This window comes from Musca domestica, unplaced genomic scaffold (assembly GCF_030504385.1).
Source record: "Musca domestica strain aabys unplaced genomic scaffold, Musca_domestica.polishedcontigs.V.1.1 84, whole genome shotgun sequence".
Classification (NCBI taxonomy): domain Eukaryota; kingdom Metazoa; phylum Arthropoda; class Insecta; order Diptera; family Muscidae; genus Musca; species Musca domestica.
The window spans coordinates 39,315-58,975 of record NW_026712417.1 but is presented as its reverse complement, the minus strand read 5'-3'; the positions used below and the strand labels follow the sequence as shown (position 1 = coordinate 58,975).

General features: G+C 33.2%; 1 protein-coding gene across 2 annotated transcripts in view; it reads right to left on the bottom strand.

Moving 5' to 3' along the window:
* The window catches only part of LOC101898362 (protein roadkill), a 54,553-nt gene that overhangs the window by 13,289 nt on the left and 21,603 nt on the right, over positions 1-19,661 (bottom strand). The window contains exon 1 of one of the 2 annotated variants that reach the window (XM_005181796.4): positions 3,238-3,763. The exons of the other annotated variant lie outside the window; for it this stretch is intronic. The gene's annotated coding sequence lies outside the window, so the exon portion shown is untranslated. Of the gene's footprint in view, positions 1-3,237; positions 3,764-19,661 lie in introns of those variants that run through there. 2 annotated transcript variants of the gene reach the window in all.

The window sequence follows — 19,661 nt, the reverse complement described above, 5'->3', positions numbered from 1 at the left end:
ATTTGACGAATCCAATATCAGTGCAAATGACCCGAATTTAGGCACATCCAACCAAATTCAGTCTAGAAGCAAGTACATCAAATTTGCTGAAAATCGGTTCAGATATAGCTCTCATACACATTTTTAATCCGATTTCAGATTTATTAGGCAAATAACGGCTACATTCTGTATTTTTAAATTTTTAACAGAATTGTTAATTAATTTTTTTTTATTTGAAAATTGCCAAATTCGTTCCAAATGGGGGAGGGTATCATAAGTTCAGCCCGGCTGAACTTACAGCTTTATTATACCCTACACCACAAGGTGGTCAGGGTATTATGTCTTTGTGCATTTGTTTGTAACAGGCAGAAGGAAACGAGATAGACCCATAGTTCCTTTTTATGATCTGCATAGAATCACATTCTGAGTCGATTTATGCATGTCCGTCCGTCTGTCCGTCCGTCTGCCCGATCCAGATGAAATTTTGCAAAGATCTTTTGTTTGGCCCAAGGACGAACCCTATTGAAATTGGAGATAATCGGTCAAAATTTAGATATAGCTCTCATATATATCTTCGTCCGATTTGCCTTTTATTGTGCACCAAACGTGTAATATCAGCACGAATTGCATGGAATTTTGCATATACACCCAAATTAGGCCTGAAAATATGTATGCCAAATTTGATCGAAATCGGTTCAGATATAGCTATAGCTCCCATATATATTGTTCATCCGATTTGTTATTTTTGTCCACCGCCGCCGTAACATGCACTATGTAACAACAATATTTGGGGAAATATATCAAATACAGCTCAGAAATACATTTGCTAAATTTTATCGAGATCAGGTCAGATTTGGATAAAGCTTCCATATATAACTTCGTCCGATTTACCTTTTATTGTGCACCAAACGTCTAATATATGTCCAAATGGGATGAAATTTGGCACTTACGACCTAATTGAGTCTAGAAGCTAGTATGTCAAATTTGGTGAAGATCGGTTCAGATATAGCTATAGCTTCCATATATATTTTTCATCCGATTTGTTATATTTGTTACCCACAACCGTAATATGCACTCCGTAACAACGATATTCAGGGAAATATATCAAATACAGCTCATAAATATATTTGCCAAAATTTATCGAGATCGGTTCTGATTTGGATATAGCTCCCATATATATCTTTATCCGATTTCAAATTAATTGTGCACCAAATGGGCAATACAATTCCGAATTTAAAAGATACAAATGCTTCGGCATATTTAGTTCTTTGAATTTTAAATTATAATTATAATCATAGCGTGTATGATTGAATTCTCCCATAAAAACTTTTAATTGTTATGTGGAGCTCTACTTAATTAGCAAAGTGGTGTAAGGTATCATAAAGTCGGCCCCGCCCGACTTAAAGACTTTCTTTACTGGTTTTTATTTCTTAATTTTCAATAGATGTGTTTTTGTCAAGATTTTTGCTTCGATAACAGTTCCCAGCCTTGTAAGAGTCACAGATTTCACTGATTTTCAGGATATCTATCTCCTCGAAAAAATTAATTAAATTTTTTTTTTGATCTTTCACAGTTTTTTTTTTCTCACTTAACATATATTTTTTGTGATATTATCCAAATTTTAATGTAACATTTTCAAAAAAATCGTTATTCCATCTAGAATTTGCAATTGAAGGTTTGTGTCTTAAGTCTTTTGTTTCGATCACATTTTCCATCCAAAGAAGCTGTAAATTCATCGGTGTTATAAATTTCTATTTTATATTTTTCAAAAGAAAAAACAAAATATTTTTTTAAATGTTGACTTTTTATAAATTTTCAAACAATTTTGTGAAAAGTTTGTCTCTTAAGTCTTTCGTTTTTTATTCGGAGTTGTTGGCATATCATATAGTTTTATTAATAATGTCCCAATTGAAGGTTTCTGTCTTAAGTCTTTTGTTTCGATCAGATTTTCCATCCAAAGAAACCGTAAATTCACCGGTGTTATAAATTTTTATTTTATATTTTTCAAAAGAAAAAAACAAAATATTTTGTTAAATTTTGACTTTTTAAAAATTTTCAAAAAAATGTGCGAAAATTTTGGTTCTTCAGTCCTTCGTATTTTATTCGGAGTTGTTGGCATATCATATTGTTTTATTAATAATGTCCCAATATCAATGAGATATTTCACAAAATTTGTATTCAAACATTTTGGATTTAAAGTTTGTGTCTTAAGTCTTTTGTTTGGCAAAATATTTTATTTATTCACTTAAGTAATTTTTTTAAAATGACATATACTTTTTGTCTAATATTTCAATTTTAATTTTTGCAAAAAAAATGTAAATCAAGTTTGTGTCTTAGGTCTTTTGTTTGACATATAAGGTTATTTTTTTTTTTTTTTTCAGGAATGTGAGTTTGTTTTTCTAATTTCAAAAACATGAAATTTGAAGTTTTAAGCGAAACACACATTTTTTTTTGTTATAATACGTTTTTTTAACTTCTAAAATATTTGGAAATCTACCATTATTGCACTCACTTTCTTTTCAAAATTTTCTTTGGTTTACAATTTTTTTTTATATATTTTTGTTTTTCAATAACTCTTGTTTTTTTTTTCAATTTCAAGATTTTTTCTTTTTCCACATTTTTAATTTTTGTTTCTTTACACTTTTTTACTGTTCATTTGTTTTTTTTTTTTTTTTGAGGAGAATTCTTTTTCTTCCTTCAATTTTTTGTTCACAATTTTTTCCCAAATAGCGTTACAATTGCTTTAAATGGTGTTTAATTAAATTTTGCGAAAAGAAGATGGACAAATTTGAAAAATTGTTTTTTTTTAAGAACGACCGACTTAACGCGCACCAATTGTCTTGGCTAACTGTTTTGTGAGAGAATTCATTTTAATTTTTTTGGGGGGCTGGTGATTGTTGTTCTTGAATCAATTTGATTTAATTTTGCTAACCTTTATTTGTTATTGTTGTTTTTTTTTTTTTTGGTTTTATTTAAGGACTGCATTTAAATTGTTTTAAATTTTGTATTGGGTTCTGGTTTAAACCGGAAGTTTTTGTTTTGTTTTATTTTATGTGTGTTACATTACAACAATGAAAAACAAAAAAACAATTGCAATAACAAATTTTGTTGTAATTTTATTTTTTCCAAATTTAAAAGCTGTTATTGGTGTTGTTATTTTTTTTTTAATTGTGAATGAATGACAGAACCAAAAAAAAAAAATACAAATGAAAACAACAACTGATTTTGGTGATTCGGAAGATGAGGCTGCATACTTACGTTTTGTTTGTTGTTTTTGGTTGTGCTTGGCAAGTTTTGGGTTACAACAAGTATTATTTGAAATTATGTTGTTGTTGTTGTTATTGTTAATATCACAATTTACTTATTTTTTGTGGTTAGTTTTTCTGATTAAAGAATTTCTTGTTAGTTGACTTTTGTGTTGGAAATTAAACGATTCTTTTTTTTCTGATTAGATTTAAATTTAATTTCTTTTGTTTACCGTTAGCTCAAGTTATTAAGTTTAACGCTTGCTCGCACAAGTAAAAAAAAAAAACAACAACACTACAACAAATCCAATTTTGTGTTAACGCCTAACTTCGGAGGAGTTTGGTTTTTTTTTTCTTTTGTTGTGTAGTGTTCTTTGCTTTTGCGGACAAATTACTTGCGACTGACAGCAAACAGACAGACAGACAGACCGACCAATCGACCGAGATAGACGACAGACAGACAGATAGATAGACAACGTATCGACCCGCTTTTCTTAGTCCACTAGAACCGATCTATCCGACAACAAGAATTAAACTGAAATCTATAGCCAGCCAGCAATTTGCTCATTTGAGTTTTTAAATAAACTTGAGATTGAGATTCTGTCGAGGTGATGCTGCTGCCGAGCAGTGGCTGCGACGCTGCGACCAATGGCTTAGCTGCTGAATTGGCGAAAAAACCCAAGTTGTGTGTGTGAATAATGTGTTAACGTAAAAATCAGCCACTCCATTGTTGTTGTCTAGGTTTGCTGCAAAATTCGTTGTTGTTGCTGCTGCTGTTGGTCTCTTGACATTGTTCCTGTTGTTGTTGAACTTGTCAACAGGTTGTTGTTTTTCTAGTAGCCGCTGATGACGGCTGCGTCAGCGTCCACGTCATTAGCATTTTTCTGGGGGAGCAGACGTGCCGCCATCGTTTGGCTTTGATTTTGCACGTCTCACGTCTACGCGGATTTTTGCCAGAGCGGATGGATGTGGCTGGAGTTTCCTAGCCCAGCAATGGTTTTGCCAATTTTTTGTTTGTTTGTTGATTTGCTGACTTGCTATCTGAATTGGCCGTATTATACGATTCCATCCAGCGTCAAACACATTTTTTATTGATATGGTATGGAATTCTATTAAGCTGACTGCCGGATGGTTGTTATTGTTGTTCTTTGTTTGCTCACTTCATGGTGTTGTTGTTGTTGTTGTTGTGATAATTGTTTATGATGTGTTAAGTAACGCACGCCATGCACGATTCATTTTATTCTTTTCATAATCTGCCCGCTCGCTCACTCACGCGTCTGCACGGTGGCACTTTTGTTATGCGTGCTGTAGATCGATCTGTTGGAACGAACAAACGAACGAACGTTCGTCTGTCTGTTTGTTTGCAGAATATTAATTTAAAATTTTTCTTTGGTATTGTTTGTTTTGTTCTTGGCGGCATATAAAAATTTTGTCGTGCATTTTGGAATCTTGACGGCAAATCGTCTTCCATTCTTTGATAACAAAATTTAATTGAATTCAATTTTCAATTTTTCTAAAGGCATAGAGATATTATCGTTTTCAAAAAAAAAAATGAACCTCAACCATTTAATGAAGTCTATAAATCTGAAAGAAATATAATGGTATGCCTTCAGGCATTTTGAAAGTCTTTTTTTAAATTCAAGAGGCGTTACTCTTTTCTGTAAAAGGGAGTAATGGTTCATTGATTTCCATTAGGCTGGCGTGTGAAATACACTGGGAAGAGGTAGCTGCTTTCGTTACAAGATTCTTGGCCATGGATGAAAACAATTTTTTTTTTAATTATTTTAATTAAAGGTTTTCTATCGTCAGTGGAAGAGCTACAGGTCTTCTATGCTCCCATAGAAGAGCTACAGGTCTTCTATGCTCCCATAGAAGAGCTACAGGTCTTCTATGCTCCCATAGAAGAGCTACAGGTCTTCTATGCTCCCATAGAAGAGCTACAGGTCTTCTATGCTCCCATAGAAGAGCTACAGGTCTTCAATGCTCCCATAGAAGAGCTATAGGTCTTCTATGCTCTCATAGAAGAGCTATAGGTCTTCTATGCTCCTCATAGAAGAGCTAATAGGTCTTCTATGCTCTCATAGAAGAGCAATAGGTCTTCTATGCTCTCATAGGTCTTCTATGTTCCCATAGAGAAGCTACAGGTCTTCTATGTTCCCATAGAAGAGCTATAGGTCTTGCATGCTCCCATAGAAGAGCTACAGGTCTTCTATGCTCCCATAGAAGAGCTACAGGTCTTCTATGCTCCCATAGAAGAGCTAGGCTTCCATAGAAGAGCTATAGGTCTTCTATGCTCCCATAGAAGAGCTATAGGTCTTCTATGCTCCCATAGAAGAGCTATAGGTCTTCTATGCTCCCATAGAAGAGCTATAGGTCTTCTATGCTCCCATAGAAGAGCTATAGGTCTTCTATGCTCCCATAGAAGAGCTATAGGTCTTCTATGCTCCCATAGAAGAGCTACAGGTCTTCTATGCTCCCATAGAAGAGCTACAGGTATTCTATGCTCCCATGGAAGAGCTACAGGTCTTCTATGCTCTCATAGAAGAGCTATAGGTCTTCTATGCTCTCATAGAAGAGATAGTCCCCCATAGGGGAGTTACAGCTCTTCTAGGTCCCCATAGGAGAGTTATAGGTCTTCTATCTTCCCACAGACGAGAGTAAGCTCTTCTACCTTCCCAGAGACCAGTTAAGGCTTTTATATTTTCCTAAAGGTGAGTTGAAGCATCTCATCGAAAGGCTGGAGCTCGTATATTTGCCCTAGAAAAAAAATAAGCTCTTTTAGTTTCTTTTCGATGATCTAAAGTTCTTCTGTCTTATACAGAAAGTTGTCTATCGAGCTGATGACATGTAATAATATTCAGTTTCCTTTAACCATGATCTGAGTTCTCTTATACATTGCTGTGTCAAGTGAATATTTATTCAAATTTTATTCTCAGATTTTGCCAATTTATGTCATAAACAAATTAAGCTCACATAAAAATAGATTTAATATTCGGATTTTTTGGGCTAGAATTTTTGTGTAAAATGATACGTATTTTAAAGATGGGCTGCTCCAAGAACTGGAATATAGTTTCTCTTTTCTTGAAAAAAAAAATAATAATAAAACATATAAATACAGTTTATATGTTATTTTTTTAGTTATTGTAATAAATGTCAAAAAACCAGACAAACTTCACATTTGGCGTTATTCATCATCACTGTCGGGCGATGTCTGGGATTGAAATGCCAGCCGTTGTTGCTGCTTGTTTTGTTTAAGAATTTCACGTTTTTTTGCTTTATTTGGAAAATCTACCCAGTCCGGTGACTCATTTCGAAAAGAATTCATTTTTGAAATTAATTAAGTTTAAGATGAAAAAAAACATGGTTCTTGGAATTACTGGCGTCGATGATGATACATTCCATAAAGATGTCTTAGCATGTTCCATACATTGTGAAAACTTGTAGAGCGTTTAATTCTTGGGAAAATGTGTAGAATATGTTGTAAAATGTTCTTTGTAAGGCAAGACTTCCTCCCGCCTTATGCCGTATTATTTATATTATTCAGTATTTGTTTGCATAATAGTTATTTAAATTTATTTCTCGCCTAAGTTATGATGAGAGAATAAACTACCAACATTAGTTATATTTTATGACTTCCTGAGTATTTTTTCGGTATTTCATTTTTATTAAAAAATCCCCAAAATAGCTATGATAATTGTTCTACAATAGGGGTACTTTTTATACCCTACACCACAAGGTGGTCAGGGTATTATGTCTTTATGCATTTGTTTGTAACAGGCAAAAGGAAACGAGATAGACCCATAGTTCCTTTTGATGATCTGCATAGAATCACTTTCTGAATTGATTTATGCATGTCAGTCCGTCTGTCCGTCCGTCCGTCCGTCTGTCCATGTATTCTTGTGAACAAAATGCAGGTCGCATTTATTATCCGATTAAGATGAAATTTTGCAAACAACATTTGTTTGGCCCAAGGACGAACCCTATTGAAATTGGAGATAATCGGTAAAAATTTAGATATAGCTCCCATATATATCTTCGTCCGATTTGCTTTTATTGTGCACCAAACGTGTAATATCAGCCCGAATAATATGGAATTTTGCACATACAACCAAATTAGGCCTGAAAATAAGTATGCCAAATTTTATCGAAATCGGTCCAGATATAGCTATAGCTCCCATATATATTGTTCATCCGATTTGTTATTTTTGTCCTCCGCAGCCGTAATATGCACTCTGTAACAACAATATTTGGGGAAATATATCAAATGCAGCTCAAAAATACCTTTGCTAAATTTTATCGAGATCGGTTCCGATTTGGATATAGCTCCCATATATAACTTCGTCCGATGTACCTTTTATTTTGCACCAAACGTCTAATATTTGCCCAAATGGGAAATGAATTTGGCACATACGACCGAATTGAGTCTAGAAGGTAGTATGCCAAATTTGGTGAAAATCGGTTCAGATATAGCTATAGCTCCCATATATACTGTTCATCCGATTTGTTGTATTTGTTACCCACAGCCGTAATATGCACTCCGTAACAACGATATTCAGGGAAATATATCAAATACAGCTCAGAAATATCTTTGCCAAATTTTATAGCGATCGGTTCTGATTTGGATATAGCTCCCATATATATCTTTATCTGATTTCAAGTTAATTTTGTACCAAGTGGACAATATAAGTCCGAATTTAGAAGATACAAATGCTTCGGCATATTTAGTTCTTTGAATTTTAAATTATAATCATAGCGTGTATGATTGAATTCTCCCATAAAAACTTTTAATTGTTATGCGGAGCTCTACTAAATTAGCAAAGTGGTGTAGGGTATCATAAAGTCGGCCCCGCCCGACTTTTAGACTTTCTTTACTGGTTGTAGATGAAACAAGTTAAAAAGTATCAGTGGGTTTTACCCTCAGCCAATGTTCGATTATTTAAATATATATTGTGATCTCTGCTATGATTTTTCAAATTGTTGACCCTCTATGGAGTGGGTTCCTAAGGAATGGCTCAACTTTGTCCATTTCGTATCGGACCAAAATAAATATGACATAAATATTGCGAAGTGCCAGGTTTGGACTATATCGACTACTTTCTTCACTTTATGATAATTTGTAGAAAATTTTGAAAAGTGTGTGAGGTACCAGATGCAGTCGACGGAATTATTCCGGGTAGGAGGGTATATTAACTTTGTCATTCCGTTTGTAACATCCTTAAATATTCGTCTTAGACCCCATAAAGTATATATATTCATAATCAGCATAAAATTCTAAGCCGATTTAACGATGTCCGTCTGTCTGTCTGTCCGCCTGTCTGTTGAAATCGCGATACAGCCCACATTATTTGACGTAGAGCGCCAAAATTTAGCATAGCTATGTGCATTGTGTCTAGGATGGTTGGTATTGAAAATGAGATATATCGGCCGACGTTCTGGTATAGTCCCCATATAACGGTACCTCCCGATATTCGGTATTTTGATGATTTATGCCACATTTTTTCACGGATTTGTCTGGAAATTGGTATTTGTAGGTCATAGCGGGTCCCTGAGCGTGTGGCAAAACATTACATGTATAGTTCCACGTTGTGGTATAGCCCACATATAAAGGTACCTCCCGATATTCGGTATTTTAGTTTTTTTTTGCCACATTTTTTCACGGATTTGTCTAAAAATTGGTATTTGTGGGTCATAATGGTTTCCAGCTCCGGTGGCGAAACATTGCATGTATGGGTCCATGATTTGGTATAGCCCCCATATAACCGTGCATCCCGATATTCGGTATTTTTATGGTTTTTGCCACAGTTTTTCACTGATTTGTCTAAAAATTGGTATTTGTGGGTCATAATGGGTCCTAGTTCGTGTAGCGAAACATTGTAATTATAGGTCCACGTTTTGGTATAGCCCCCATATAACGGTACCTCCCGATATTTGGTAATTTAATGGTTTTTGCCACATTTCTTCTAATGTTTCTTTTACCCTAAGGTGGAGGATATTAAAAGTTTGGCCCGGCCGAACTTTGTTTCTTACTTGTCATAATTCATCTAATACAGATAAAAATATTGGTATGGGCAAAATTACAAGAAAACCGAACATTTATATCCAATTTTATCCGAAATCATAAGTTCCATATTCATATCAGGTTTCTGGTTGAGAGAAATATTCAGAGTAAGTAAGTAGTAAGTTGTAAAGAATAGCTGACTTCTTTCGCAAGTTATGACAGGTGAACATATAGAAAATTGTGGCCCTTTGTGCGAAAGGTACCAGAACGGATTCGCCGGTATATATCATCTTCACAAAAGATCATGTGTTAGCAAACAATTTCTGTATGTATGAAATTTGAAGAGAGTTTTTAGAATCTTGAACCCTATGAGGGGGAGGTACCAGAAGAAATGGTCTGATCTCTACCATCTGTATAATAGATTTTGTGTTGATGAAAATATTGAGATGTACCAAGTCTGAATGGAATCGGATGTTAATTTCGCGTATAATGAGCTTCATGGATATTTAAAATTTTGACCCTTAGTGGAGGAGGTACCGGAAGGAGTGAACCGATTTATCCCATCTTCACAGCAGATCTTAAGTTAGAAAAAAATAAGGGGATGTGTGAAATATGAAGCCAATGGGGTGCTAAGTTCAGATTTTGTAATTATTTTGGTTATTCAAAACTTTGACCCTTTGTGTGGGAGGTACTAGTCCGATTTCTACTATCTTTTGCAATAGATCTTGTGTTGATTGAAATATTGAGATGTACTAAGGCTGAATGGAATCGGATGTTAACTTCACGTTTTATGAGCTTCGTGAATATTCAAAATTTTGACACTTTTGTGGGGGAGGTACCAGAAGGAGTGGACCGATATATCCCATTTTGACACCAGACTTTGGGTTGATAAAAATATTGTGAGTTGAGTAATTTGAAGATAATCGGTATCTTACGAGTTATAATTATTATATTATTATTGTTATTATTATTATTATTATTATTATAATTATTATTATTATTATTATTATTATTATTATTATTATTATTATTATTATTATTCTTATAATTATTATTATTATTATTATTATTATTATTATTATTATTATTATTATTATTATTATTATTATTATATTATTATTATTATTCTTATTATTATTATTATTATTATTATTATTATTATTATTATTATTATATTATTATTATTATTATTATTATTATTATTATTATTATTATTATTATTATTATTATTATTATTATTATTATTATTATTATTATATTATTATTATCTTATTATTATTATTATTATTATTATTATTATTATTATTATTATTATTATTATTATTATTATTATTATTATTATTATTATTATTATTATATTATTATTATTATATTATTATTATTATTATTATTATTATTATTATTATTATTATATTATTATTATTATTATTATTATTATTATTATTATTATCATTATTATTATTATTAGTATTATTTTTATTATTATTATTATTATTATAATTATTATTATTACTCTTATACGAGTTATAAATATTCAAAATTTTGACCCTTAGTGGCGAAGTCTTGATGGAATCGAACAATATTTTTCATTTTCGCACCTGACCTTGCAATAATGCAAATATTAGATTTGCAAAGTTGAAGCAAAAACTTTCTGTTCAGCCAAATTTGTTTTTTTTTTTTTTTTTTTTGAAAATGTCGACCTTTAATAGGGGAGGTACCAGAAGGAATATACCAATATTGCCCATCTCCGAACTCAATCTAAGTTTGATAATATTACGAATTAGCAATTACGCACCAGCCAGACAGACAGGCGGACGGACATTGCCAGATCGACTCCAAATGTCCTGAAACTGATTTGGTCCAAAAAGACCTAGAGCCTTAAACCGTTAATTCAATGAGGCACGTTTTGGCCATATCAAATGATATATATTCTCTATAGCCATATGGCTGAGGGTATAAACAGGGTTCGCTCAGCTCATGAAAAAACAAATTTTCAATTTAAAAATAGAAATATCCGTGTTATAATTTGTATTCACATTAAAGGGTGACTCACAATGTGGATCTTGCTACGGCCCACAGATAAGATCTTAGTTTTTTACGTGGTTATATACATACGACTAAAGGGCACTTAGTATATGGAGGCTAAAAGTCCTCCAGAATCAGTACGATAGGATTTTCCTTAGTTATGACGTACTGATCCTTCATTGTAGATCATTGAATGATTTCATCAGTTCCACTACTACTCTTCTTACAGACGTGTTACAAGTTTCCATCTTCAAAAGACTATTTCTCAATTTTGCTTCTAAAAATAACTGTAAGATCATTAGTTAGCTATTTAGTGACGTATATAAATGAATGTGTTATAATTATAATTACATTTCCAAAAGAGGTGTGAAGAAAAGTCGATAAACTTTAAGGTCAATTACAAAATATTAAGGTGGCTACAGAGAAATGTGAGTAAAAAAATTAAAAAAAAGGTAAAAAACATTAAGGCTGGTTCGAATTTTTAAAAAACTCCACATTTGGGTAAAGAAAATACTTTTAAATAAAAGTATATAAATTCAAAATTGTTCCATTTTAAACTTCAAATACCAGTAAGACCGTTTGGACAATGCCGGCAAACTTTTCAAAAAAACCATAAAGTGGTTGAGGCCATTGTATGGGGGCCATACCAAAACGGAAATCGCTATAGACAATTTTATCCTTCAAGCATTGTCAGGTGCCAAATCTTCCTAAATACCAAATTTGTGACTAGGATTATCAAAATTCCGAGTATGGGAGGGTATCGTTATATGTGCGCTATACGAAAACGTGGAAATAAATTTTCAATAGCTAGAACCCATTATGAACTACAAATACCAATTTTTAGACAAATCCGTGGAAAAATGTGGCAAAAATAATCAAAATATCGAACATCCGGTAGGTACCGTTATGTGCCGTCTATTCCAAGTTTGTTCACGTGGACCGATATACCTCATTTTCAATACCAACCATTCATTTCAATAGATATGTATCATGATTTCAACATACAGACAGATGTTAAATCGACTGAGAATTTGAATATGAGTTTGCTAGAGACTATATTTGAATTAAAATACAGATGGCGTTCCCATATCATTTCGTTCTGGAATTTTATTTTTCATGATACCATCTTACGAATACTTGACATTTTAGTTTTCAGGATAGGTTCATTCGAAAATAATTTGTTTAGTAGGATGTTTTGATGTTGTAACCAAATATATTGACATTTTTAAAGTATTGCAACTTTTTGTCCACATTAAAATTGAAGGTCAGATGGCGTTCGCATATATAATTTGATAAATTTAAAATTGCAGGAGAACTTCAAATAATTGCAGTTAATCATATTTGTAATTTCAACTTACATGATATCTGCATTAGAAAATAATTTCTCAGCCCTTTATTTTGGTATACTCTCATATTTGAGTGTTAAAGCATCCTGACAATATTTTAATTCAACTACAGATGGCATTCACTACGTCTGTTAATGATTGAGTGAGGATACCTTCGTTGGAAATAGTTTGTTCAGGCCTTAATTTTGTTGCATTCCTCCAACTTGAGGGTTACGAGGATTTGCCACAGATGTATATTTAGACCGTTTAGACGTCGAGGCTATATTTTAATTGAAGTGCAGATGGCGTTCGTTATATCACTTAATTTTGCAATTTTCATTTTATACCTCCAATACAATATAGTTAATTGTACTTGGAATTTTAATTGTCAGGATTCAAAAATAATTTGCACAGTTTTATATACCCCCCATCATAAAGGGCATGGAGGGTATATTAAGTTCGTCATTCCATTTGTAACTCATCCTGCCCTGCCCGTCTGTTGTAATCGCGGCAGAGTCAAAACGTATTAAGATAGAAAGCTACAAATTTGCACAGATCAGTTTTTTTTGTCTACAGGCAGGTTAAGTTTGAAGATGGGCCATATCGGTCCACGGTATCGTATAGCCCCCTTTTTAGGATACCTCCGATATTCGGTATTTTGATGATTGTAGCCAATTTTTTCAATGAAATTGTCTGAAAATCCACAGGTGTTCCATCTGTCTATATAGGTCGACGGTATCGTATATCCCGCATATAACAGGTCCTCCCTATATTCGGCATTGTGATGATTTTAGCTACATTTTTTAAATGAATTGTCTAAAAATCCATACTAGAAGTTCTTTCTAAGTACATTACCCCCGGAGGAGAAATGTCTATATAGGTCCACGATATCGTATAGCCCACATTATTCTCCGGAGTTGTTTCAAAGTTCGTATTTATAATTCGTAATAGGGAATACAGTCTACAATTAAAAAAGCTATAAGTTCGGCCGGACCGAATGAATTAATGCCCTCCACCGTTTGGAACGATTTTGGAAATTTTCAAAAAAATAAAATTCGTCAAAAATTCTGTTAAAATCTTAAAAGCACCGAATGTAACCATTATATTTGGGATTATACGACGACGTGGACCTGCCAACTGGATAGGCAACTCTTGTCATAAATCATTGCAATATTCTAATGCGAGACTTGAATAAAAAACCAGTAAAGAAAGTCCTGAAGTCGGGCGGGGCCGACTTTTTGATACCCTACACCACTTTGCTAATTTAGTAGAGCTCCACGTAACAATTAAAAGTTTTTGTGTGGGAATTCAATCATACACGCTATGATTATAATTATAATTTAAAGTTCAAAGGACTAAACATCCCGAAGCATTTGCATCTTTTAAATTCGGACTTGTATTGCCCATTTGGTGCATTATTAATTTGAAATCAGATAAAGATATATATGGGAACTATATCCAAATCTGAACCGATCTCGATAAAATTTGGCAAAGATATTTCCGAGCTGTATTTGATATATTTCCCTGAATATCGTTGTTACGGAGTGCATATTACGGTTGTGGGTAACAAATATAACAAATCGGATGAATAATATATATGGGAGCTATAACTATATCTGAACCGATCTTCACCAAATTTGGCATACTACCTTCTAGACTAAATTCGGTCGTATGTGCCAAATTCCATCCCATTTGGACAAATATTAGACGTTTGGTGCACAATAAAAGGTAAATCGGACGAAGTTATATATGGGAGCTATATCCAAATCTGAACCGATCTCGATAAAATTTAGCAAATGTATTTCTGAGCTGCATTTGATATATTTCCCCAAATATTGTTGTTACAGAGTGCATATTACGGCTGCGGAGGACAAAAATAACAAATCGGATGAACAATATATATGGGAGCTATATCCAACTCTGAACCGATTTCGATAAAATTTGGCATACTTATTTTCAGGCCTAATTTGGTTGTATGTGCAAAATTCCATACTATTCGGGCTGATATTACACGTTTGGTGCACAATAAAAGGCAAATCGGACGAAGATATATATGGGAGCTATATCTAAATTTTGACCGATTATCTCCAATTTCAATAGGGTTCGTCCTTGGGCCAAACAAATGTTGTTTGCAAAATTTTATCTCAATCGGATAATAAATGCGAACTGCATTTTGTTCACAAGAATACATGGACAGACGGACGGACTGACATGCATAAATCAACTCAGAAAGTGATTCTATGCAGATCATCAAAAGGAACTATGGGTCTATCTCGTTTCCTTTTGCCTATTACAAACAAATGCACAAAGACATAATACCCTGACCACCTTGTGGTGTAGGGTATAAAAATCGGTGAATAATGTAGCTAAAATCATCAAAATACCGATTATACGGAGGTACCGTATATACGAAGAGGTGGACCTGCACAGACCATTTTCTGTCATAGGCTGTAGTATCCATTAAAAACTTCAAACACCAAATTCGGAACAATTCCGTTAAATAATGTCGCTAAAATCATCAAAGTACCGAATATCGGGAGGTACCGTTATATGGAGGCTATATAAAGACGTGGACCTGTACAAACAATTTTCTGTCATAGGCTGTAGTTTTTGTTACGAACTTCAAATACCAAATTTAAAACAATTCCGGTGAATAAAGTCGCTAAAATCAACAAAGTAACGAATATGGGGAGGTGACATTTTATGGGGTCTATACCAAAACGTGTGTCTACACAGACAATTTTCTGTCATAGGCCGTAGTACCCATAACGAACTTCTGTTGCCAAATTAGAAGAATTTTCGGTGAATAATGTCGCTAATGTCCAAATATCGAGAGGTACCATTATATGGGGGTTATACGAAGACGTAGACCTTTACAGACAATTTTCTGTCATAGGCTGTAGTATCGGTTACGAACTTCAATTGCCAAATTTGAAACATTTCCGGTGAATAATGTCGCTTAAATCACAAAAATGCCGAATGTAGGGAGGTACCATTATATTGGGGCTACACCAAAACGTGGATTTGCATGACCCATTTTCAATACCAAAGTCTTGCAAACATAATACACATTTGAGTAAAATTTTATCAATCTACTTCATTTCGCTCGGAAGCTAGGGTGATTTCCACAGACGGCATAGAATTTTATGCTGATCAAGTATTTATATACTTTGTGGGGTCTAAAATGTATATTTCGAGGTGCAACAAACTAAATATACCTTCCATGCAATGGTGGTGGGTATAAAAGTTTTCTATACAGTTTCAGGCCTTCGTATAGGCCTCATATATCAGTAGCCCCCTATATTCGGAGTTTTTAGGTACAATTTACGAGATTACGGTTCCTCCCTATATTCGGTGTTTTGATGATTTTAGCTACATTTTTTCAAGTTTCGTATTTGAATATTGTAATGGCTTATGACAAAAGTAAGGCCAATATAACGGCTATATTCGGTATTTTTAATATTTTTTTAGAAATATTTAATGGATTTAAATTTTTTTGAAAAAATCCAAATTCGTTCCAAATGCAAACTAAGGATTTTAGTTACAATAATGGTACGACCTAACCTGAGTCGTAACAAACCAATCAACAAATCTGTTTTCGAGGGGGAAAAAGCTGTATACCACCTCTTTTACATTGACTGCTTAAATATTCCAAATTTTTCCATGGAACTATGAAATGCGATCAAAATTTCTTTGTAGAAGACTTCTTTGAGTAGTGTAGCCTATTATTAAGACAATTAACGAAACGAACAAACAACCACAAAGGTATTTAATTTCCATTTAGAAAGTCAAGAAAGAGTGATTGATGATGAGTCCAAATGGATTCACAATGTTATGTAAAATTGGAAACATTGGCCAGCTTCAAATATCGAACCAGCTAGACAGGGGGACGTCAACGAAAAATGTTCGTTTAAAAGATTAAAAAAAGAAGAAGAAGAATAAAAACAAAAACCCAACAATATTGTCAACGACATCTGCCACATCATATGATGGAGACATCCCCAAAACATTTGGCCCAACCATGGTCATAAATAATAATAATAAATATGCTAATAAAAATTAATAATTATAGTTGGATGCTATTTAAATTAATCAAAAAAAAAAAAAAAAAAAAAAAAAAAATTCACTCAAATCGCAAAGATTTAAAATTCATTTTGAGTGGGACTTCCCTAAATGTAAAAAACAAATTTTTGTTTTTGTGTGTGTGTGGTCCCAAAGTAGACATAGATTTGGTCGAAAAGTAAAAAACAACACGAAACGGCGAAAAACGAGACTCCGAAGTCAGCTGATAAATTCCGATACCCGTTGTCATGTCTGCTGTTCCAGAAATGCGTGATTCCGCACTCTACATCATGGTCACTTGAGCGAACCACACATAAAAAACATTCACATTCTGTGATTCTGTCATTCGCTTCGTTTGATTTGCCATCAAAAACAAAAACAAAAAAATTTGAATTTCTTTTCAATTTTTTTTTCTATATTCAAATTTGCATAAAAATCAAGTCGAAAGCAGTTAACTAGGGGAAGAAGACACAAAACAACTCGTTAAGTTAATGTCATGTAAACTGGTTATGACTAAAAGCCAAAGCTACAGCATTAACGAAAAAGAAGCGGTTTTTTTGTTGGCAAAATCAATGGACAGCAAAAGAAAAAAAAAACAAATATTCTTTTCTCCTAAAAATTCCATTGTTGCTAACAAATGTTATCAATTTATTCGATATCAACGAATTTTTTCGAGCCCTCTTTTCAACACTTTTGCGATTTGTAACTGTTTTCACTTTGTAAATGTTGTAACTGTTGGGGGGTTCCCAGGGGGTAATATTTAAAAAGAAAAACTTTCAATGGTACTTCATGTACTCTCGGTTGGAGTATTTTACTCTTTTGATGAAGTGCGAATATAGTCCCCTTTTGAAAAGTCTATTTCTTCATATTTTTTATACCCTCCACCATAGTATGGAGGGTATATTCAGGGCTATCATAGAAACCAATTTTGTCACTATTGGTTTTAAAAACGACAGGAAAAAATGCTTTGGTGTCATGAAAATCAATGTTATCGGTTTTATTTTCGAATTAGAATTTTATCGGTTTTGGTTGTCATAGAAGCCAATGTTATTGGTTTTGTTATTGGAAATAAACCAAGTTGCTTAGAGGTGTCATTTTTCACTTGCTTTGGATTTTTTGAACAATTTTTAAAGGATATTCAAAGGACTAAAAATGTGGATTTTTTAAAGAATTTTTAAAGGACTATAGACGTGGATTTCTTGAAGAATTTTTAAAGGACAATAGACGTGGATTTTTTAAAGAATTTTTAAAGGACTATACACGTGGATTTTTTAAAGAATTTTTAAAGGACTATAAACGTGGATTTTTTTAAAGGACCATAAACGTGGATTTTTTAAAGATTTTTTTAAAGGGCCATAAACGTGGATTTTTTAAAGATTTTTTTTAAAGGACCATAAACGTGGATTTTTTAAAGATTTTTTTAAAGGACCATAAACGAGGATTTTTTAAAGATTTTTTTTAAAGGACCATAAACGTGGATTTTTTAAAGGATATTTAAAGGACCATATCCGTGGATTTTTTAAAGGATATTTAAAAGACCATATCCGTGGATTTTTAAAGGATATTTAAAGGACCATATCCGTGGATTTTTTAAAGGATATTTAAAGGACCATATCCGTGGATTTTTTAAAGGATATTTAAAGGACCATATCCGTGGATTTTTTAAAGGATATTTAAAGGACCATATCCGTGGATTTTTTAAAGGATATTTAAAGGACCATATCCGTGGATTTTTTAAAGGATATTTAAAGGACCATATCCGTGGATTTTTTAAAGGATATTTAAAGGACCATATCCGTGGATTTTTTAAAGGATATTTAAAGGACCATATCCGTGGATTTTTTAAAGGATATTTATTTCAACACAAAACTACCACTGCTTATGCCATCTTACTTTATTTATAGCGGTTTATTCCTATTTTTATTTACTTTACTTTTACTGATATTTCAATGACAAATAAGCAAACAACACATGTAAGCAACAACAGCTGTTTCGAACATTGGTTTTATTTACATTCGAAATTGAAACCAACATTGGTTTACAAAAACGACAATAAGCAAAACCGACATGGTTTCTGTGACAGCCCTGATTAACTTTGTCATTCAGTTTGTAACACCTCGAAATATACATTTTAGACCCCACAAAGTATATATTTATTATTGATCAACATAAAATTCTATTTCGATTTAACAATGTCCGTCCGTCTGAAATGAAGTAGGTTGATGAAATTTTACTCAAATGTGTATTATGTCTGCGGGATTTTTGGTATTGAAAATGGGCCATGTAGGTCCACGTCTTCGTATAGCCCCCATATAACGGTACCTCCCGATATTCGGTATTTTGATGATTTTAGCGACATTATTTACCGGAATTGTTTAAAATTTGGTATTTGAAGTTCGAAATAGGTACTACATCCTAAGACAGAAAATTAGCCATATAGGTCCACGTCTTCGTATAGCCCCCATATAATGGTACCTCCCGATATTCGGTATTTTGATGATTTTAGAGACATTATTCACCGAAATTGTTTAAAATTTGGTATTTGAAGTTCGTAATAGATACTACATCCTAAGACAGAAAATTAGCCATGTAGGTCCACGTCTTCGTATAGCCCCCATATAATGGTACCTCCCGATATTGGGTATTTTGATGATTTTAGAGACATTATTTACCGGAACTATTTCAAATTTAGTATTTGAAGTTCGTAATGAATACTACAGCCTATGACAGAAAATTGTCAGTACAGGCCCACGTTTTATAACCCCCATGGTACCATGGTAGGTCCACGTCTTCGTATAGCCCCCATATAACGGTAGCCCCCGATATGCGGTATTTTGATGATTTTAGCGACATTATTTACCGGAATTGTTAAAATTTGGTATTTGAAGTTCGTAATAGATACTACATCCTAAGACAGAAAATTAGCCATATAGGTCCACGTCTTCGTATAGCCCCCCATATAATGGTACCTCCCGATATTGGGTATTTTGATGATTTTAGAGACATTATTTACCGGAACTATTTCAA